Source organism: Meles meles, chromosome 6 (assembly GCF_922984935.1).
Source record: "Meles meles chromosome 6, mMelMel3.1 paternal haplotype, whole genome shotgun sequence".
NCBI lineage: Eukaryota > Metazoa > Chordata > Mammalia > Carnivora > Mustelidae > Meles > Meles meles.
This window is the reverse complement of record NC_060071.1, coordinates 105456896-105481229: the sequence shown is the minus strand read 5'-3', so window position 1 is coordinate 105481229 and position 24334 is coordinate 105456896. Positions and strand designations below refer to the sequence as shown.

The window sequence follows — 24334 nt, the reverse complement described above, 5'->3', positions numbered from 1 at the left end:
AGAGATTTATTATAGGAATTGGCTCATGCTGTTATAGAGGCCAATGAGTCCCACAACCAACCATCTGCAAGTTGAAGAACTATGAAAACCGGTGGTGTAATTCAATTCAAATCCAAAGACCTAAGAATCGGGGTGCTGTTGGCATAAATCCTCATCTGAGTCCCAAAGCCCAACAACCAGGAGCATTGATGTCTGAGGGTAGGAAAAGATGGATCTCTCAGCTCAAGCAGAAAGAAAGCGAATTCAAGCTTTACCTGCCTTCTCGTTCTGTTCAGACCTTCAACACATTAGACGAGGCCATTTGTATTGGGATTCATCAATTCATGTGCTAGTCTTTTCTGGAAACACCCTCATAGACACAACCAGAAGTGTCTTACCAGCTATCTGTGTATCCTTAGACCAGTCAAGTTGACACATAAAATTAACCATCACGTTTAGTAAAATCCAACTGTAAATATATCCAACTCACTGTATCTCTAGCTGAACATAGGTGAAGAACACATAAACAAATATGTTGACTAGTCTCAGTTTAATTGTTGTCTATGGCCATACCAGCCTGAATACACCTGATCCCATCTGATCTCAGAGGGTAAGCAGGGTCAAGCCTGGTTTGTACTTGGATGGGAGACTGCTTGAGAATCCTAAGTGCTGCAGGCTGTTAAAAGAAAGAAGAAGAAATTCCTAATATCTAACCTCAAGTAGGCCAGTAGTGCTTCTGGAGAACCCTACTGCACTTCCTACTCAGGTGGTTACACCTTCTCCTCTTTAACTTCCTTCCCTCTCTTCATAATCAGTCCACGAACTTGCTACCCATTTCAGTGAGAAACTTTTTTTTTAAGATTTTATTTATTTGTTTGACAGAGAGAGAGAGAGAGTACAAGCAGGGAGAGTGGCAGGCAGAGGGAGAAGGAGAAGCAGGCTCCCTGCTGAGTAAGGATCCTGATGTGAGGCTCCATCCCAGGACTCTGGAATCATGACCTGACCTAAAGGGAGATACTTAACCAGCTGAGCCACTTAGGTGCCCCTCAGTGAGAAACTTTATTGTGAGAACTGCCATATGATTTCATCACCATATCTCTCCTGACTCTGACTTTCTTCCTATTACTGCAGAGGGATTAGACATGGTCCTTGCTAGGCAACCCTTAGTTCACAGCTAAGGCTAACTTTTGCACAATGTCAAATCTCCTTTTACCCACCTAAGGACATCAAATAAGGAAATGTTTCCTCTTGTTTTTACATCAGCAAATGTTTCTTCATTACTAGATCACTCCCATAAATTTGCTATAATATTTCCCATTATAAAAAGAAAAATGTGGCCTCACTTCCTCCTCTAGTTACACTTCATACTATGCTCTCTGTTTCATGAAAACTTCTTGAAGAAGTTACCTATACTCACTGTCTCCACCTCCTCTTCTATCGTTCAGTCTTGAAACCACCCCAGCCAGGATTTTGTCAAGGTGATCAGTGCTTGTAAGTCTCAGACCACATTTTACTCAACCTCAACAGCATTTGGTCCATTGATTTTTGTCTTTGTTCTATAGCTGTTTTCTCCTCTTGGCTTCTAAGACACCACTCTTTCTTGGTTCTCTTTCTACCTCATTGAGGACTGCATCAGTTTCCTTTGCTGGAAATTTCTTTTCTTTGACCTCCATATGTTGGAATTCCCCAGACTCAGCCCTGGACCTCTTTCCCTCTCAATTTACCCTCATCCTTTAATAACCTCATAAAGTCCATATAATTCCCACTTTTTTTTTTCTCAATCTCTGACTTTAACCTTGAATTTCCAGCTTGCAGAGGGGGATAAGTGTCCAACTCCTAAACCTGCTCTTCCCATTGTCTCCCTTATCTCAGTAAATGGAAAATCTGTTCATTCATTTGAGCTTTATTAAAAAACTTGGAATAATTGAGGCACCTGGGTGGTTTAGTTGGTTGAGCATCTGACTCTTAGTTTCAGCTCAGGTCATAATCTCATGGGTTGTGAGATCAAGCCCCACAAAGGGGTCCCCACTCAGTGGGGAATCTGCTTGAAGATTCTCTCCCTCTGCCCCTCCCACACTTGTGCGCATGTCCTCTTTCTCTTTCTCTCTTTCAAATAAATAAACATAAATCTTAAAAAAAAAAAAAAAAACTTGGAATAATCTTTGACCCTTCTCTTGCTTTAAAACTCCACATGCAATCTATTACCAAGCATTTTTTTAAGATTTTATTTATTTATTTGACAGACAGAGATCACAAGTAGGCAGAGAGACAGGCAGAGAGAGAGAGGGAAGCAGGCTCCCCGCTGAGCGGAGATCCGATGCGGGGCTTGATCCCAGGACCCTGAGATCATGACCTGAGCCAAATGCAGAGGCTTTAACCCACTGAGCCACCCAGGCACCCCTTACCAAGCATTTCTGAAATTCCACCATTTATCACTGTTTCTGCCATTTCCATCCCTCCCAAGTATCTGTCTTCTTGAAGTTTTAAATAGTCTCTTTAGATGATCTCCCTGCTTCCTCTTTTGCCCTCTACTATGAATCCTCATGGTAGCAGCTAAAATGAGCCTAAATCAGACTGTGATATTCCTCTGCTCAAAACCCTCCAAAGGCATGCCATCATCCTCACAGTAAAAGCCTTACAATGACCTCAAAACCCTACATGATATATCTCTAGAATCTCCCTCATCTTTCTTTCTATAATTATCCCTGCAACCTTCAGAAAGAACTAAGTTCCCCCTTCATGTTCCTCAACTTGCTCCCACCTCATAAGCTTTGTACTTCCTAATCTCTTTGGCTAAAATGTTCTTCCCTCAATGTCCACATGGTTTGTTCCCTAAGTTCCTTCAGGTTTCTGTTCAAAGATCACATTATCAACAGTCTTTCCTGACCACCCTGTATAAAATATCAACATCACCCCCACCCCAAGGATAATCTATTTTCCTTATCATGACCCTTTTCCCCAGATCACTTATTATCACCTAATATTTAATATACATATTTTTAAATTGTTTATCAACTGTCTTCCCTATGAAGAATATAAGCTCCACAGGTAAACAGCCTTAGCTGTTTTGTTCACTGAGGTATCTCAAGCACCTAGTACTTAGTTGTAAGTACTCACTAAAGAGTTGTTATATGAATAAATCAACTTCTTTTTTGTATTATCTTTGTACACCTTAGTTGTGACTTGCTATTCCTTTACATATATATTTTATTATAACTTAATCTTTGTAATTATACTCTTCATAGCTTTCAATGACACTTTTATTCCTTTATTGTGCTTTCAAGCTCTCAACAGTCTTTGAGCATTACTGTATATACTTTTTTTTTCTTTTTTTTTTTAAAGATTTTTTTTTTTTAAATTTATTTGACAGAGAGAGATCGCAAGTAGGCAGAGAGGCAGGCAGAGAGAGAGAGGAGGAAGCGGGCTCCCCACCAAGGAGAGAGCCCGATGCGGGGCTCGATCCCAGAACCCTGGGATCATGACCTGAGCCGAAGGCAGAGGCTTTAACCCTCTGAGCCACCCAGGTGCCCCTGTATATACCTTTCTTATAGCAACAACTTCAGTTCTTTCCAGCTTTATTGAGATATTCATGTAACTAGTTCTTAAATCTACTACATTGTATTAATACTAATCTTGTTGAAATCTTCATCTGGTTTTGGACTCTCTGAAACTGTAGGTGTATTCTCAATCTTTTTGCCAGTTCTCTTCTCCCCTTTGATGTTGTAATACTTCCAATATGGATCTGTGTTTTACTTACAATTCCCTTAACTTTTTTTTGCAACTTTGCAAAGTGTTTGTGCATGTATGCACGTGCATGTGTGTGCCTTTATGCTGGTGATAGTAAAACACAAAGGTGAAGTTCTATTTTTAAGAAATTGTAACATAACATAGATATAAAGGCTTCAGAGATTAAAATACCTAGGATTTAGCCCCTCTTCCACTATTTCCCAGTTATGACCTCTTATCTTTTTTAAACAACACATCTATCTATAAATCTATTTCTTCCTTTACAAAATGAAATAAATAATAATTCAAATAAAATAGGATAATGTAGGTAAAACATTTAAAACAATGATAAATTTAAAGTATTCATCAAAATTTAAGATATTACCTTATTTGAAGTATATCATTAAACCAAAGGAATATTTACAAGCAACACATGCCTAGGGTCATTCTATGTCCTAGAGGATACCTTTGACTCACAAGGAATGAGTCGAAACCAAAAGTATAACCAAAGGTAAAAAGTGGAATATGGCCAGCAATAAATACTAGTTGTCACTGTTTCTATTGAAATAAAGATTTTGTGTAATGTACTGGAAAATTTCCCATTTTTCTTTAAAGGACTATGTTATAACATAAGTTATTCAACATTAGAAATTGTTAGATAAGGGACACCTGGGTGGCTCAGTGGGTAAAAGCCTCTGCCTTTGGCTCAGGTCATGATCTCGGGGTCCTGGGATCGAGTCCCGCATCGGGCTCTCTGCTCAGCAGGGAGCCTGCTTCCTCCTCTCTCTCTGCCTGCCTCTCTGCCTACTTGTGATCTCTGTCTGTCAAATAAATAAAAATAAAATTTTTTAAAAAATGTTAGATAACTTTGAAATCTAAAATTATTTGTGTGATGTGTAGAAAAGAAAGCAGACCAGATACAGACTAAAAAATCCATTGAAAAATGTCATATCTACTTAGATAATTATGTTGTCTACTTAATTTTTAACAATTTAGCTGATGCTATCAATAGAGAAGTCTTCAGAGTAATTAAAATGGAAATCATTTCCCTGGGCAAAATGACATTTAAAAAATGTCTCTTCACCTACTAGAAGAAAGGTAGGTTTTTCAAAGCCATCAGCATCCAGTACATATTCAAAACTAACAAATGGAATAAAATCATAAAATAGACCTTCTTATGACAAACACTAATAACTTCCAAAATGATATATACAAAATATCTCCATGATAAGTGGTCCACATGTAGGAAGAAAGAATTTTTTTTTATTTTTTATTTTTTTATTTCTTTTCAGTGTACCAGCATTCATTGCTTCTTTTAAGAGAATGGTTGAGTTAAAGGATTGTATAAAGCTCAAATATTTTAAGCATCCAACGCCTTGTAGACACCAGAGTTCAACAGAGGAATGAGAGGAAAGCAGAGACATAGGTGGAGTAAAGTTTATCTTGTGAAATGGTCAAGAGAAGTGTTTGATAACCTCCCACAGTCTACTGCCTGACTGACTTGTTCATCTGCATCAAGGGCTACAGAGTTGTTTCACAAGTCCTATCACTTGTCCTGTCACCCTACACTCAGAGGTTAACCCAGAAGATTATAAGTTCCTGCAGAAAATGGAGGACGTACTTCTACTACCTCCAGCTGATAGAGCCTGGAACTAACAGAGTTTGGAACACAAACAACATATTCAACCATCAGAGGTTGTCGACTTAGAGGGATTGCTAACAACTGTAAATATAAAGAGGCACAGCAGGACTGGGAGCTCTTGCTTACTTACCCTTTTTTTTCCAATCCTTCAAACAATACCTGAAACTGTTTTGCTTCTTGCAATGACAGAGTAGGCCATTTTAAACCAACCCTCCTTCTAAAAACACTAGAAAAGTGTTTTTGTTTTGTTTTTGTTTTTGTTTTTGAGGGGGGGGAGCACACGGAGGGACAGAAGGAGAGGGAAAGACAGAATCTTAAGCCGGCTCCAGGCCCAGTGTGGAGCCCAATGTGGGTATCGATCTCACAACCCTGAGATCGTGACCTGAGTTGAAATCAGGAGTTGGATGTTTAACTGAGCCACCCAGTGCCCCTGAAATGTTTGTTTTGTTTGGTTTGGTTTGGTTTTAATCCATTGAAAGACTGGGACACCTGGGTGGCTTAGTCAGTTAAGCGTCTGCTTTTGGCTCAAGTGAGCTCAGGTCATGATCTCAGGTCATGATCTCAAGTGAGCTCAGGTCATGATCTCAAAGTCCTGCATCGGACTCCCTGCTCAGCACGGAGTCTGCTTCTCCTTCTCTCAGCTCATGCTCTCTCTTTCTCTGTCTCTCTCAAATAAATAAATAAAATCTTTTTTTTTTTTTTAAGAAATCCACTGAAAATGGGACGCCTGGGTGGCTCAGTGGATTAAGCCTCTGCCTTCTGCTCAGGTCATGATCTCAGGGTCCTGGGATCAAGTCCCACATCAGGCTCTCTGCTCGGTGGGGAGCCTGCTTCCCCTCCTCTCTCTCTGCCTGCCTCTCTGCCTACTTGTGATCTCTCTCTGTCAAATGAATAAATAAATATCTTTTTTAAAAATCCACTGAAAGGCATTGGAGATTTCTCTAGATAGAGAGGATTATAAAATCAAAATCCAAGAAAGGAGGAAAGCTGAGAGAGTAGTGTAACATTTGGGGATGTTTTCTAAATTTTCAGTTTCCAAAACTAGCATCTGAGAGTTTGAGTAGTTGAGTAAAGATTTTGTGGGGACTCACTCATACTCCCAGAAGTGATGTAAAGATTATTTTAAGATAAAAAAAATTTGAGATTCAACAAATGCAGAAAGAAGCCTTCTTGGAGCTTCACTTATTTGACTAAAAGCAGAAACTTCTGAGAAAAAAGACTGCTATAAATTCCCTTTTTAGGATAGGTCTATTCCCAGGAGAGATATCAAGGGTGAACCTACCATAAATCTTTCCAGGAGAGTTTCAGGGTCATGAAGAAGACAGAAAGACCACTGGCACCTGCATAAACAAACATCACATGACAAACTTTCTTTTCTCTCATTTGTTCTCCTAAAACCCATTTGTCTTTCCTAAAGGAATCTATTTGCTCTTTCCATAGGAACCTTTTCTCCCCTTTTCCCTCCTCCTACTATGTTAAGTATATAAAACCCAAATTCTGAACACCCCCCTTGGGTTACTCATCACTGAGTATATGCAATCACAAATATATAGACATCAAGTAAAGAGTTGAATATATAAGTCTAGAATTTGAAAGAATGATCAAGGCTGGAGATATAATTTTTGGAATTGTAATATATAGATGGAATTTAAAACTAAGAGACAGGTGGAGGTCACAAAGGAAGTGAGTGCAGCTAAAGAGAAGATGAAGAATTTAGCAGTGGGTCAATCCAAGACAGAAAAGCTGGGAGGAAGGGAAGAAAGAAAGAAAGAAAAGAAGGAAGGAAGGAAGAAGGGAGGAAAGAAATGAAAGAAAAGGAAGAGAGAGGGAGAAAGAGGAAGGAGGAAGGAAGGGAGGGAAGGAAAAGAAGAGAGAGAAGGAGGAGGGAGGGAGGGAAGAAGGAAGGAAGGAGAGAAGAAAGAAAGAAAGAAAGGAAGAAAGAAAAGAAAGATAGATTAAGAAAAGCAATAAAAGAGAAAGAAAAGGAGCAACCAGTGAGTGAGCAGTGTTCTGGTAGCCAAGTGAGGAAATGTATCAAGAAGAAGTAAATAATCAACCAAAAGGTCAAAAAGATTAGGACTAACAACTAACCATTGTATTTAGCAATGTGGAGGCCACTAAGGTCCTATAAAAAGAGTTTTTGTGGAGAGCAAAGAGAGAAGGATGGCTCAGACTGAGGTTGAGGGAAAAAATGGATGAAGATAATTAGGGAAAGGTAAGAGTAAACAATTCTTTCAAAGATACTGTGGCAAAGAGAAACAGAGAAATGGGGCTGTAGGTAGCAGGATGAATGGGATCAAGAAATGAATTTATCTTCTTTTTCATGTCTGGTCTTGAATATTTAACTGATGGTGAATTTGTGATTTTATAAACAAAAAAAAAAAAAAGCAGACCTATAGTGAACCCAGATAAGGGAAGTATCAGAAACAAACTTTATAGTAATTATGATTGATATATTCAGGGAATCAAAACACATGATGGAGAATTTTAACAGATAAATACTATTTTTTAAAAAACTAAGAAATTCTATGACTGAAAAATTATAGTAAATGAAATTAAGGACTCCATGAATGTTAATTTTAGATCATATACAGGGTTTACATGTCTGTTAATGGACAAGTAAATTTCTATCATACCAACCATTTCAGAAATAATGACTCTAAACTCTAGATAAATTATAAAAACAACTATCTGTAGACACCAAAAGAGTGACCAAAAGTAGGCACATTCTGAAGGAGAGTCAGCACTTGGAAGAAGGGACTTGTACCATGTGAGTTTTTCATTTTTATAATTTCTAGCTAAAGAAGAGGCACCAATCAGATCCTTCTGGGATGGCTAAAACTCCAACAGAAAACCTGCCATCTTGCTGTGTCAGGAGCCAAAGGACAGAACTTAGAGCAGCCACAGTAGCCATGAAGGAGGGAATCCCAGACAACAGAGAGAGAGAGAGAGAGAGAAAACACAAGTTCTACTTTAAGTCATGCTTTTCCTCTATTATCGGAAGTATTCCTAAATTTAGAAATTCCAAAAGTGAATGTGTGCCTGCCTCAGCGGAATACAGGGAACCTGTCGACTGTATTGTGTTTTGTGTTGGACTGCCACAAAGAAACCCTGATGAGGAGTAGTAGGTAGAGCCAGAGCGGATGGAAATAGGCAGCCCTGTCTCTGAAGCCATTGGGAGGGAAGGATGAGGACTGCCAGAAAATCAGCCCTGGGACAATATTCCCACAGGAATATTCCACAGGAGGTCCCCAGCAGCCCTTCCCCAACTGCCACAGTACTGTCTCTGACCCCTTCCTCATCCTCTCTTTTATTCCAAATTTGAAGACTTGCCTTTGTGACATTAACAATCACCAAGACTAGAATACAAGAGCAACCAATTGCAGAGAAGAATGATTGAGTCTTGTATTCACTAAAATGAAGCTTAAATAGTTTAATATTACCAGTTAAGGGTTGGGAAATGTATTGTCTTTACTCCTCCCACAAATATAGTAATGCTCCTACCATATATTGGGAATAAAAATTTTCAATGCCAAACCATGGGCTGACTCACATAATAGTTTACAATAACAACTAATGTTGATTGTGCTGGGCACAAGTCTCAATGTTTCAAAACTGTTAAATTCAATTCATGTTCATAATAATCCTATGATGTCGGTATTATTTTCCATTTTACATACAATGGAACTGAGGCATAGAGAAGTTAAGTAATTTATACAAAGTCAAACCACAAATTTTTAGCAAGTAGGTAGTCTGGATTCACAGTTAACCTCCAGAATCCATGTTCTTAATCATGATACATGCACCTTTTCATGGGATGACAAGACCCTTCACTAAAAAAGTAAAATGCAAAAGTAAAATTTCATACTAACAGTAAGAGATTATGGATTGCTCATTTTTTACAATTTTTAGCATTAATCAGTACCTGCATTTTGTACAATTCTATGCCAGTTGAGAAAGGCAGAAAGCTAGAAAAGAGGTGAGGGACACAAAAGAAAGTGCTAGAATTGTAAAGAGTCTATGATGCTCATGCATGAGTCTAGTTTTTATCCAAATTAATAAACTATGGAATGTTAATATGTAGGGACTTTATAGCAGCAAAAGACATTTTGCACCAGCCGAACCTGAACATATTTTTTAAAAAGTTTCTAAAGGAAAACACATTAAGATTGGCAAATACAGCTTAATTTTTAATAATTAAATTAATCGGTAACCCAGGCATACCTAGAGGACATAAGTCAGTATTAAAACATAAGTTTTGCCTCATTTATTTTTGTAAATGTGTAAATTATATAGTCTCATGAATAATTTCTGTCTTATACATTCATTTTGTACATTTGGCACACTCTTTGGCCCAAAGAACCTCAAGGAAAGAAGTATTTACAGATTATCACAGAAACCACAGAGACCTGAAAACTGTTAACAAAAAGACTTCCATTGGTCAGACAGTGATAGTTGGAGTTGGTGCACACAAGACTTTTTATTAGTGAAATGATTCTTAGTAAACCTGCAGAAAAATACAGCATACAATGAAGAGAACCAGAACATACAGACAGTATCAATCAAGGTATGTCGTGCTTTTTTGCAACTTAGATCTGGGTGGAAACTGGGTAGTTTTGTTGGGATAAGCAACCACGTTAGAGATGGAAGACATGCTGCCAGTGCCTTTTCTAAAACACAGTTCTGCTTATGTCATTCTTCTGAGTAAAGCCTTTGCTGATCTCCACTTCTTGCATAATCAAGCCCAATTCCTGGGATCCAAGGCCATTTCCCAGTTGGCATAGCTCTTGCTGCCCCACTCACTAGCAGTGAGACCTGAAGCCTGTCCCTTAACTTTCTCCCAAGCCTCAGCTGCCTCACCCCTCAAATGGATTCTCAGTAGTGCCTGCCTCCCTTGGAGCTTGTGGCTGTCAAGGATCTACTCGGGAAGACAGAAACCACTCTGCTATTTTGAATGGGAGGAAATGTAATGAGGCACTCCAGGTAAACAGGTGAGGGAAGGGCTGAGGTCAAGCAGGGGATGGTAAGGCAACCCAGAGGTTCACAACAATGGAAAGCCACTACCACTCCTGGAAGTGGAGGACCAGATACTGGAGCATAGCATCCAGCCTCACCCTGGAGTGCCTGACCGTCACATGGAACAGGGGAGCAAGCTAGGAGCAGGAGCTGGGGCTGGAGAGAAGATGCAGCTGTAATCAATGATCAGAGATGGTGAGACAGAGAAATATCCTGATTTCCCTGTCCCTCCTTTCCACTCCCTCACCAGGGTCTTCTTATGAACAATCTGACTGGCTGCCAGTTGGCAATGAAACCTGGGAATTGTAATCTCCTATGATACTACGTGGAGCCAGGGGAAGGGAGGGAATGGATTAAGAACAAAAAGCAAATGACCAGTAGTGTGGTTAGAAGAACAAAAGGCAATCACCCTCAAAGCCCGTGGCCCAGTGCCTATACATAGTAAATACTCAAGAAACTATAGTTGTTAGGAATATTTTTTGCCTATTTTTTGTTTTTTAATAATAATATTCAATGTGATATTCAATGTGATATTGAGATATAGGCCCTTTCTTTTTTGCATTTTTTTTAAAGATTTTATTTATTTATTTGACAGACAGAGATCACAAGTAGGCAGAGAGGCAGGTAGAGAGAGAGAGGGAAGCAGGCTCCCTGCTGAGCAGAGAGCCTGATGAGGGGCTCGATCCCAGGACCCTGAGATCATGACCTGAGCCTAAGGCAGAGGCTTTAACCCACTGAGCCACCCAGGTGCCCCTCTTTTTTGCATTTTTATTGAAGTATAATTAACCCACAATGTTATATTTCAAGCATATAACATATGGATTCGACAATTCTATGCACTGCTCAATGGTTACCGTAAGTATTGTCACCATCTGTCACCATACAATACTATTACAATATTTTTGAGTCTACTCCCTATGCCATACTTTTCATCACAGTGACATTTATTTTATAAATGGAAGTTTGTAACTCTTAATCATCTTTATCTACCTGCCCATCCCTGCCACTTACCTCCCTTCTGGCAACCACCAGTTTGTTCTCCATTATCTGAGAGTGTTTGTTTTTATTCATTTGTTTGTTCATTTTGTTTTTTACGATTCCACATATAAGTTAAATCATATGGTATTTGTATTTCTCTGTCTGACTTATTTCAATCTGTAGAATACCCTCTAGGTCCATTTATGTTGTCACATGGAAAGACCTCATTCTTATTTATGGCTGAGTAATATTCCATTGTATGTATGTATGTATCTATCTATCTAGATACCTTTCATCTATGGATAGACACTTAAGTTGCTTCCATATCTTGGCTATTGTAAATAATGCTGTGATTAACATAGGGGTGTGTATATCATTTTGAATTAGTGTTCTCATTTTCTGGGTAAACAGCCAGAAGGGGAATTATGGGATGGTATGATACCTTTTATTTTTAAGGTTTTGAGAAAATTCCATGCTGTTTTCCACTGTGGCTGTACCAATCTACACTCCCACCAACAGTAGAAGAAGGTATCCTTTTTCCACATCCTGACAAACACTTGTTATTTCTTATCCTTTTGATACTAGCCATTCCGAATGGCCTGAAGTGATAACTTGTGGTTTTGGTTTGTATTTCCCTGATGACTTGGTGATGTTGAGCATCTTTTCATGTGTCTGTTAGCCATCTGTATGTCTTCTTGGAAAAAAAAAACAGTGTCTATTCAGGTCTTCTGCCCATTTTTTAATTAGACTGTTCTTTTTTCAGTGTTGAATTGTGTAAGTTCTTTATATGTTTTGGATATTAACCCCTTATCAGAATATATCATTTGCAAATACCTTCTCCCATTCACTTGGTTGTATTTTTGTTTTGTTGATGATTTCCTTTTGCTGCACAATTTTTTTTTTATTTTTTAGTAGCCTCGATAGTTTATTTTTGCCTTTGTTTCTCTCTCTTGTGGAGATATAAACACAAATATGTTGATAAAGATGATGGCTAAGAGATTACTGCCTATGTTTTATTTTAGGAGTTTTATGGTGTCAGGTCTCATATTTAGGTCTTTAACCCATTTTGAGCTTATTTTCCTATATGGCGTAAAAAAGTGGTCCAATTTCATTCTTCTGCATGTAGCTCTACAGTTTGCCCAGCATCAATTATTGAAAAGACTGTCTTTTCTCCATTGTTTATTCTTACCTTCTTTGTTAAAGATGAACTCACCATATAAGTATAAGTTTATTTCTGGGCTCTCTATTCTGCTCCATTGAGCTATGTGTCTATTTTTGTGCTAGTAAGTACCATATTGTTTTGACTACTATAGCTTTGTAGTGTATCTTGAAATCTGGAATTGTGATAACCTCCGGCTTTGTTTTCTTTCTTAAGATTGCTTTGGCTATTCAGGGTCTTTTGTGGTTCCATACAAATTTCTTCTAGTTCTGTTAAAAATGTTATTGTGTTTTGATAGGAATTGCAATGAATCTGTGGATTGCTTTGCGTAGTATGGACATTTTAACGATATTAATTCTTCTTAATTTCCCTTTCTGCTATTTTGTTTTAGTGTATAGGAATGCAAGAGAATTCTATATATTATTTTTATAGCCTACAATTTCACTGAATTTATTTTATCAGTTCTACAGTCTTTTGGTACAGTCATGAGGGTTTTCTATATATAGAATCACGTGACCTACAAATAGTGAAAGTTTTACTTCCTCCTTACCAATCTGGATGCCTTTTATTTCTTTTTCTTGTCTGATGCTGTGGCTAGGACAGAACTGTGACAATGCTGTGTTGAATATAAGTGGCAAGACTAGATATCCTTGTCTTGTTCCTGATCTTAGAGGAAAAGCTCTGTTTTTCACCATTGGGTATGATGTTAGCTGTGGGTTTTTATATATGACCTTTATTATCTTGAGGTATGTTCCCTCTAAACCCACTTTGTTGAGAGGGTTTATCATAAACATATGTTGTATTTCGTCAAATGCTTTTTCTGCATCTACTGAGATGATCATATGGGTTTTGTCCTTCTTCTTGTTAATGTGATTTATCACATGGATTGATTTGCAAATACTGAATGACCCTTGCATTCCTGAAGTAAATCCCACTTGATCATGGTGAATGATGTTTTTGATAGTGTTAAATATTCAGTTTGCTAATACTCCATTGATGTTTTTTCTATGTATGTTCATCAGAAATACCGGCCTATAGGTTTTTTTGTTTGGTTTGGTTTGGTTCTATTTTGTTTTGATTTGATTTGTTTTGACACTGTCTTGGTCTGGGTTTGGCATCAGGGTAACGCTGACCTCATAGAATGAATTTGAAAGTTTTCCTTCCTCTATTATTTTTTTGAATAGTTTAAGAAAACTAGATATTAACTCTTCCTTAAATGTTTGGAAAAATTCACCTGTGAAGTCATCTGGTCCTGGACTTTTACTTGGGAGGTGGGTTTTTTGTTCCTTTTTTTTTTTAATTGAGGTATAACTAGCATATAGTATTATATTAGTTTCAGGTGTACAATATAATGATTCAACAATTCTATACATTACTCAGTGATCATTGAGATAAATATACTCTTGACCCCCTTTATCTACTTCACCCTTACCCTATCCAGCTCCCCTCTGGTTACACAAGTTTATTGTCTGTATTTAAGTGTCTGGTTTTTTTGTTTGTAACTTTTTTCCACATATGAATGAAATCATATAGTATTTGTCATTCTCTAATTGACTAATTTCACTTAACATCATATCCTCTGAGTTTATTCATGTTTTTACAAAGGGCAACATCTCACTCTCTTTTATGGCTAATATTGAGTGTGGGTGTGTGTGCGCGCATGTGTGTCTGTTTGTGACATCTTCTTTATCCATTCACCTGTCAATGGATACTTGGGTTGCTTCTATAATCTGGCTATTAAAAACAATGCTGCCCAAAACATAGGGGTACATATATCTTTTCAAATGAGTGTTTTTGTTTTCTTTGTATAGTAGTAGAATTACTGAATCATATGATATTTATATTTTTAATTTTTTGAGGAACCAACAATACTATTTTCCACAGTGGCTGCACTAATTTACATTCCCACCAACTGTACACAAGTGTTCCTTTTTCTCTGTATCCTCATCAACATTTATTTCTGTATTTTCTATTTTAGCCATTCTGGCAGGTATAAGGTCATACCTCATTATGATTTTGATTTGTATTTCCCTGGTGATTAGTGATGTTGAGCATCTTTTTCTTTGTCTGTTAACCATCTGTGTATCTTCCTTGGAAAAATGTATAGGGGTGCCTGGCTGATTCAGTCAGTAGACTATGCAACTCTTGATCCCAAGGTCATGAGTTCAAGCTTCATATTGGGCGTGGGGCCTCCTTACAAAAATGAAAAGAGGGCTGCCGGAGTGGCTCAGTCTGTTGAGCCTCCAACTCTTTGTTTCAATTCAGGTCATCATCTCAGGGTGGTGGAAGCAAGCCCAAGGTTTGTCTCCCCACTTGGCATGTTGTCTGCTTGAGATTCTCTGCTCTCTCTCCCTCTCCCTCAGCCTCTTACCCTATCCTCTAAATCAATCAATCAAAAAATTCTTTTTTATAAAAAAGAAAAGAATGTCTATTCAGACCCTCTGCCCATTTTTTAATCAGATGATTTGGCTTTTTGGGTGTTGAGGTGTGGAAGTTCTTTATATATTTTGGATATTAACCCCTTATCAGAAATATCATTTACAAATATCTTCTCCCATTCAGTAGGTTGCCTTTTTGGTATGGATGTTTGTTGGGAGAGGTTTTTATTATTAACTCAATTTTATTACCAGTAATTCATGTGTTCAAATTTTCTACTTATTCTTGATTCTGCTTTGGGAGATTGTATGTTTCTAGGAATTTATCCACTTTTTCTAGGTTGTCTGATTTGTTGGCATGCAGTTTTTCATAATATTCTCTTATAATTCTTTGTATTTCTGTGGTGTTTGTTGTTATTTCTCCTCTTTTATTTATGATTTTTTTTATTTGAATCCTATCTCTTTTCTTCTTTATGAGTCTGGCTTAAGTTTTACCGATATTATTTATTGTTTCAGACAACCAGCTCTTGATTTCTTTGATTTTTAAATAATTTTTAGGTTTTGTTTATTTACTCTAATATTTTTATTTCCTTCCTTCCACTAGCTTTGGGCTAGTTCTTTTTTTAGCTCCTTTAGATATAAGGTTAGGTCATTTATTTGAAAAATTTTCTTGTTTCTGGAGGTAGGCCTATACCATTATAAAGTTCCCTCTTGCAACTGCTTTTAGGGGGACACCTGGTTGGCACAGTTGGTTAAACATCTGCCTTCAGCTCAGGTCATGATCCAGGGTCCTGGGATTGAGTCCCACATCAGGCTCCTTGTTCAGCAGGAAGCCTGCCTCTCCCTCTGCCTGCAGGTCCCCCTGCTTGTGCACTCGCACTCTCTCTCTTTCTCTCTCTCTCTCTCTCTCTCTGACAAATCCATAAATAAAATCTTTTTGTAAAAAAACATTTTATTTATTTATTTGACAGACAGAGATCACAAGTTGGCAGAGAGGCAGGCAGAGAGAGAGGGGGAAGCAGGCTCCCTGCTGAGCAGAGAGCCCAATGCAGGACTTGATCCCACGACCCTGAGATCATGACCTGAGCCGAAGGCAGAGGCTCAACCCACTGAGCCACCCAAGTGCCCCTCCATAAATAAATTTTTTTAAAAAATCAAAGAACTGCTTTAGAGGTGACTAGCGGGCTCAGTCAGTGGAGCATGTGACCCTTGATCTCAAGGCTGTAAGCTCAAGCCCCATATTGGTTAGAGAGATACTTAAAAATAAAATTTAAGGGGTGTCTGGGTGGCTCAGTGGGTTAAAGCCTCTGCCTTCGTCTCAGGTCATGGTCTCAGGATCCTGGGATCGAGCCCCGAATCAGGCTCTCTGCATCAGCAGGGAGCCTGCTTCCTCCTCTCTCTCTGCCTGCCTCTCTGCCTACTTGTGATCTCTCTCTGTCAAAATAAGTAAATAAATTTTTTTAAAAACTATTTTTCCTGCGTCCCAAAGATTTTGGACCATTATGTTTTCATTTTCACTTGCCTCTATGTATTTTTTTAATTTCCTCCTTGATTTCTTGGTTGACCCATTTGTTGTTTACTAGCATGTTATTTAGCCTCCATTTGCTTATGATCTTTCCAGATTTTTTTCTTGCAATTGAGTTCTAGTTTCATGCTATTGTGGTCATATGCTTGATATAATTTCAGTCTTCTTAAGCTTATTGAGACTTGTGATGTGGCTTAACATGTGAACTACCCTGGGGAGTGTTCCATGAGTATTTGAAAAGAATGTGCATTCTGCTGTTTTTGAATGGCATGTTCTGCATATATCTGTTAGATCCATCTGGTCTAAATTGCCATTCAAAGCCACTGTTTTCTTGTTAATTTTCTGTCTGAGGGATCCATCCATTGTTGCAAGTAGAGTGTTAAAATCCCCTACTAGTATTGTATTAAGCCAATTTCTCCCTTTAGGTCTGTTACTGTTTACTCTATGTATTTAGGTGCTCAGTTACAGATATTATCAGTGTGGATTTTCTAGCTTCATTTTCCACTTCTCATCCAGAACCCACTTTCTGAACCACTATAGGCCCCACACCAGTGTTCACATACTGTTTACTCTGCCAGGGATGCTCTTTCTCTTTTTTCCTACTCGTTGACTCCCAGAGTATGTGGGTAAGGGTTAGAGCTCCCACAGGACTCCAGCCTGTTCATAGGAAGAGGTCACAGCATGAACCTGCTGATATTGTTCAGACTTACTGTGGCTGAAGACCTTGGTCAAGCATCACCTGGTGACCAAATGCATTGCCATCCCCAGGATTACTCAGAAAAGCCTCTCCCCTAAAGTTATCTGTGATTCTCCCTAGACTGGGAGACACTGGGGCTTCAGACGGTAGTGGTCTGATGTGTGCTTCTCCTTGCTTCTGCCATGACTTCCCAAGTTTGGCTCATTCCTGCCTAATTCCCTTTAACACTCAAGGAAGGGAATAGGCAAAATAGGGAAGTGTTACTGTTGTGGGCAATAGGGTCTCATTCCACTAAGTCTCTAAGCATGTGAAACACTCTTCAAATTTCTCAACAGAGGACAGGAATTTGAGGTTTTAATCTATCCATTCTTATTTCCCACTGATGAGGGGTCACACTTTGGGGTAACTTCCATGACCATCTGGAGTCTACCAAGTCTCAGGGTTAGCATTTGAGTCACCCTAGTAGAATCTTTAACGAGAAACACAGCAGATACAATATTGTTGAAGCATCTGTGAGTACCATAGAATAAAATTATTAAGTATAGATCATTATTATTTTTGTATTCTATTGCTACTATGTATGACAAATTACTGCAAATTTAATGACTTAAATAATACAAATGTATTATCTTAGGGATCTAAAGTTATCTTAAGTTAGAAGTCCAGCAAAGGACTCACTGAGTTAAAATCCAGATGTCAAAAATACATTCCTCTCTGGAGGCTCTGGAGAATAACACTGTCATTGTCTTCTCTAGCTTTTAGAAACTGTCTGTAATCCTTAGCTCATGGCCACTTTTTTCATCTGTAAAGCCAGCAATGTTCCATCACTCTGACCATTTTTCCATAGTCATGGAAGGTCTTGTCTTTTAAGGACCATGTGATTAGATTGGACCCACCTGGATAATTCAAAATAATCTCCCACCTCAAGGTTCTTAACCTTAATTACATCTGTAAAGTCCCTTTTTCCATGTACGGTAACATAGTCAGTTTCTGGAGATTAAGACATGAACATCTTTTAGAGGGTCATTATTCTGCTTACCATAATTATATAAAAATTTCTACAGTATTCTTATTAACTGATTTGATAAGCAGAAAGTATAAGAATATATAAATAATTTTTGCATGTGCATTTATCTATTTAGACTATCTCTTTAGACTGATAAGCAAAGCACCAACAATCTACCCTTCCTGGTAGGAGAAAGCGTGTTTAAGCATACCTCTGCCAAAGCCAAGGCTGCCCTTTCCCAATCCCCCCATCCCAACAAAAAAGATGTCTAGACACACTAATAGGTCATAGGGATGAGCCCAACTGTCCCAGTACAGATATATCATTAGCAAGTGTGAGGGATTCTGGTTCCTCATCTGGACAGAGTCAGCATCCAAAAACCTCAAGACAGAAACCTGAAAAGTTTTATTCTATATTCTTCAACTCCGATCAATTATTTGTTGGCAACTTCAGCAATTTCATTATTTTCTTTTCTCTTCCTTCCTTTCCACCTTCCTTCCTTCTGCCACATTAATACTAAATGCCTACTACATTCCAGTTACTGTGGTAGACAAAGGGATCAAATGGTGAGGACCGACGCTCATAGAGTTTCCTTTCTAATAAGAACGTATATAGTTAAACCAGCCATTTTTAAAACTATATTAAGTGCTATAAAAGAACTTAATAGAAGATCTAACCTAATCTCTAGTGGGTCAGAAGAGTTTTGTTGAGGACAGGACATTGGGGCCGACTCTCAAGGAAGATAGAAAGTGAGAGTGGCTCAGGCAGTTACCATGTGAATGCCCATGGTTTTCCTCTTCTCTCTTCCTTCCTTCTGAAGGAAGGTGGGCTTCTGCTGCCCACCAAGTCAGGTAGGATGCCTCAGTCTAGTCTCTGCTTCTGATCCACAATTGAGAGCACCTCAAGATTCAACTCATGATCTCTCTGCCACTCAAACTTAATCATCTTTTCCCTGGTTGAGTTTAGTTACAATTTAAATAGTCTTCAAAAATATTATACTATGATTTGTCATTGGGTAAAAAAAAAAAAAAAGCATTACACATACAGAATGGAACAAAACAATACAATGAGATATAAATTTGATATAAGAGAAGCAAAAACTCGTAGTTGGATGAATGACTGCAATTTTTATTTTGTTGTAAAACAACAACAAAGTGCTGCAATAGCCCTACAAAAGTAAGATGTTGACATGTCACTGAAACTAGGTTACATTATTTTATTGACATACATGTGAAATGATTGCTCATCACTTGCCAAGCATTAGGATTAAAGGCAAGAGAAATCCCAAATCCCTTGGTGTAGATAAAAGATATTTCAATGCAACACAAGGCTGGTATGATCAGTTTGGTTCTTCCACGGAACTATCATCAGGGCATTGTGTCATAGTCTCACTGGTACACAAAATAAGAGTGTATTTTAACAATCACATCCCCTTCAAATTGAGAAAATACAATAGTACCAAAGCCAGGCTTTACTGCTGACAGAGAAAAGAATTTTTACAAATTTTTAGTCTTAAGAAAAAAAATTATTAGTTTCCTTTAGTATGCCAAGGTTTAAACTTGGTGCCTTAGATCATGACCTTATTACATGCTTTACTAAAACATATATAGAGGAAATAGAAAGCCTGTCCCTTCTTGCCAAATGACTGTGAAAAGAGAAAGATATGGCTGTGGAAAGAACCTAGATGTCCATCAATAGATGAATGGATAAAGAAGATGTGGTATATATATACAGTGGAATACTATACAGCCATTAAAAACCCGAAATCTTGCCATTTACAACAACATGGATGGAACTAGAGGGTATTATGCTAAGCAAAGTAAGTCAGTCAGAGAAAGACAATTATCGTATGATCTCCCTGATATAAGGAATTTGAGAAACAAGGCAGAGGATCATAGGGGAAGGGAGGGAAAAATGAAACAAGATGAAACCAAAGAGGGAGACAAACCATAAGAGACTTTTAATCTCAGGAAACAAACTGAGGGTTGCTGGAGGGGAGAGGGTTGGGAGGGATGGGGTGGCTGGGTGATGGACATTGGGAAGGGTATATGCTATGTGTGTGCTGTGAATTGTGTAAAACTGATGAATCATAGACCTGTACCCCTGAAACTAGTAATACATTATATGTTAATTTTTTTAAAAGGTATGGTTGTAGGAAGAATAGGTGGTAACAATATGTGTGATAACCACTTCCCTCCTAGTAAAAATCCTAGAGAAAGAGATGCATTATCTTAAGAAAGAATGTGAGGGCAGGGTATGAGGGACTTTTCTCCACTTCTAATAACAGTACTGTGAAAGGAAATCCCCATAATAGCTTAGTATGGTTAAACCAAAAGAGATTCTGGATTCAGGGTCTCCCTCTGCTGCCATGTGATATAGAAGCTACCTAGAATTTCAAAAATTTCCATATACTTTTGAAAAGTGAATGGCAAGCCTGTAGTAGTTGTCTTAATAGGGCCAAGTAACGCTGTAGCTGGGAGCAGAAGGGTGGATATTCTTGACTTGGGACCGATTAAGAGTCACTGCCAGACATCAGCACTCAACACAGGAGCAAGGAACACGGGGCCCTGTGTAAGCAGAAAGAAGAGAGTAAGAGTTCACCAGCTGCTGGGTTGGGCTACAGATGTGTTAGGATATGCAGTGGCCAGAAATATAAGTGGCATTTTCTGTACATAAACCACTGAGGACTAAAGAGAGATCCATGGGCACCATGTGGACACAAGAATCACTGTCCCTCCTTACCACTGGGACCTGGCAAGTTCTTCTATGTACATAGTCACCCCAATGGGGACGAGAAGGGAAAAGAGAGGAAATTTGAAAGATGAGTCATTTATCCAGACAAAGAAAAGAAAGAAAAAAGACTTTAAATTATTAAATTGGACTAAGTTGGCTGAATTGGTTTCCTTTCTCATATCCAATTTTTTTTCATTAATAATGATGTTATTTAAAACATTGCTTAAAATTGTTTATTTTACTTAAGACCACATCCTAGAGATGTTCCAATGTCAGTACACATAGATCTACCTCATTCTTTTCAACTACCAAATGTTATTTTATTCAATATAACAATTTTTTTAACTAGCACCTTAGTGAACAAGAGTTAAGTTGTATCAGATGTTTTTCACAAAACAAATACAGCTGCAGTTGGTGTCCTTGGGAAACACTGTTCCTGCATCAAATTCAAGTGCGTGGTGCTCTTACCACAACTTTTCCAGCTACCTTCTCAGTTCCTTATTGAGACCAAGGCAGGGCCCCCCAGACCTGCCTAGCAGGGAACAGAACTTAAACTCACCTTTGGCTCCCTGCTACCAGAAGCTGAAAGTCAAGGTAACTGGAAAAGTCCAGTGGCCTGGTTATCACCATAATCATCATAATGGTGGGATGCCTGGGTGACTCTGTTGGTTAAGCATCTGCCTTCGGCTCAGGTCATGATTCTAGGGTCTTGGGATCAAGTCCTACATCTGGCTCCTTGCTCAGTGGGGAGTCTGCTTCTCCCTCTGCCTGCCACTCCCCCTGCTTGTGTTTTCTCTCTCTCTCTGACAAATAAATAAAATCTTTTAAAAAATCATCATCATAATGGTGCTTACTGTGCAGTCAGGCATGGAGTTATATCTTAATCTATCATTCCTCATTGAATGGTAGGCAATTACCTGGCAGGCTCAGAGCTGTTGAACCTGGTTAATTAATTATACACCAAGAGATCCAGGCAACCCCCTCCCAAAATGAGTTTCCTAACATCCTGAGTTTCCTTAGCCATTCCTCCATGGTATGCCTCCCAGGAACAAAAATCAATGGATTAGCCTCTGCCACTATTTTTCCACCCAGTTCAGAGTTGCCTAAAAGACCCAGAATCAAACTGGTCTCCCAAACGCTCCCAATTATCCAGCGTTCTCTATTAAAGCAATCTCTTCTGCTGGAATAGATTTAAACTATAGCTTTAGGGCTATAGACCGTTACTAAAAGGAGATACAGACCAGTTACTAAAAGGAGTCATATATCCTGTATTGCCTGCCCACATGGCTATCATGTGCCCCAGCCATGCAGCACTGTAATGTTTTAAATAAGAAACCCTCCAGCAGAATTCAAACATAATTTATTAACTTACTACTTAATTGATAGCCTTGAACTTAAATGGTTAAATATATGCGTTTCTTAGATATCACTGTGGCAAATGCTTTTTATTATTTGATTTATAGTAACATTAATTATGGATCATTCTAAGCAATTTGTATTTGTGGTTTTATTTTCTTCATGGATGCATATTAATTTTTTATCTCCACTGTTTTGATGCTTTTCATTGAGATAAGTTCTTTTTTATTGTCACTGTCATTCTTTGATTCTGGAAGGTTATGCTCCAAAGAACAAATATAAATAACAGTAGATTAATACCTTATTCATTGTAGTAGTTACCATTTCGAGATATCAATTTCTGTATTCATTGTGGTAACAACAGCTCTAACAATCCCAAAATCCATACTGGCTTGACATTTTAGATTTGTTTCTTACTCAGGTCAGTTCCAAGCGGTCGGGTGAGAGGGAAGGAGAGGTTCGGCTCCACACATCCATTCAGGATCCAGGGCAATTGCAGGGTTTCCCATCTTTACCATGAGGTCAGCTAGGGCCTATACATCCAGGAAAAGAGAGAGGAGGAGATTGCAGAGGTTTCTTGGATCAGTTCCAGAAGGAGTACATCACATATGCCCTCATTCCACTGGCAAGGATTTGGTCACTGGCCACACCTCCAACTCTGATAAAATAAATAAAAGCAGTCTCTAGAAGCCTTTATACTGATTACAACTATGTACATTCAAATGTTCATTAGGAAAATAACAGGTTGTTAGAAAAAATACTAATAGTTTAAAAACAGTTGCAATAAGAATGATCATTTAATAGGTGTCTGAAATGGACAAAGTGCTAAAAACTTTACACATATTCTCTCTAATGCTTACTACTGCCCTGTAAGGTAGATAACTCTGTAGCAGACAGAGTTAGTTGCTAATAGATCTCAGCAGAGAAAATAGGTCCCAACCCCCTCCCACACTGAATCACCAGTGGGTGGGACCAGATACGACTCAATTCTGGCCAGTGAGACAGGGAAAGTGAGCCAGGAACTTCCTTCCACATACAATATGGAGCCTTTTGAAGAGAGAGTCCTATTGCCTTTCTGCTCTGGATATGATTATATGAGGCATTATTTTTTATGTAAGGTGTCCATCTTGGGACCATGATTTGACCAGCTTAATAATGAAAAAACAATATACTCAAGTTGGTAAAGAAAAAGTAAATAAATAAAAAAAAATCGAGCTTGGACCCCTGATGACATTGTTAAACTTCTCATTGGTTCTGCAATAGCTTATCTTCAGATTTCTTTTTAAGTGATTTTTAATGCCTTTATTGCATAAGCCACATTTGGTTGGGTGTTTCATATTTCAGCTGAGGATAATCCTAAACCATACTTTATATTTCCTTCACAGACCTCATAGTGAGCTCCTGCGAAGCAGAACTTAGGTATAAATCCATGTTGCTGTGGCTCTGAAATCTGAGAACTTTCTACCACAATGCAGTGAAATCAAGGCACTCCTTGCTGCCCCCACTACCTCACACATATGCTATAGTAAAGAAAAGAGAGAATTTGTGTTTTTGCTGCAAGTTATTTTTATATACACACACACACATGCGCACACACCTGGGGGCTTTGAGCAGCCCTAGCCAATAAAAGCCATTTGCCTCTTACTCCTTGTGACTCTTAGGTGCCTATCAAAGTCCTTCATTAATCTGACAAAAGATTTTTCTGCTGCAGGTGTTTACAAAATGTCTGTAAATATTATTCCTTCTTGGCATGTCTCTTGATACAATGATCTCATAGAATAGCTTGATGTGTGAGAGAGGAGTGCTATCCCCAAAACATGTCTTTTTCTGGATTTGTTTCTGACTCCAGATCATTTGGTTTTGTCAGGTTCAATGAACTGTACTTGAACCTTCACTTCATTCAATGTATTAAATCACTGTAGACATGTTTGTGTTTGGAACTACAATTTCTCCAATGCAGCCCTTTACTTCCATTTGATATTCTCCAACTGTTTGCTTTAAAAAGGAAACAATCTGGGGTTCCTGGGTGCTCAGTCGGTTAAGCAGCTGACTCTTGATTTCAGCTCAGGTCGTGATCTCAGGGTCCTAGGATGGAGCCCCGTGAGGGGCTCTACACAAAGTAGGGAGTCTGCTTGAGAATCT

The 24334-nt window shown here is 38.4% G+C and overlaps 1 pseudogene; it reads left to right on the top strand.

The window, feature by feature from the left end:
- The first annotated feature begins 538 nt into the window (after nucleotides 1-538).
- On the top strand, nucleotides 539-657 carry LOC123945412 (annotated as a pseudogene).
- The last annotated feature ends 23677 nt before the right edge of the window (nucleotides 658-24334 follow it).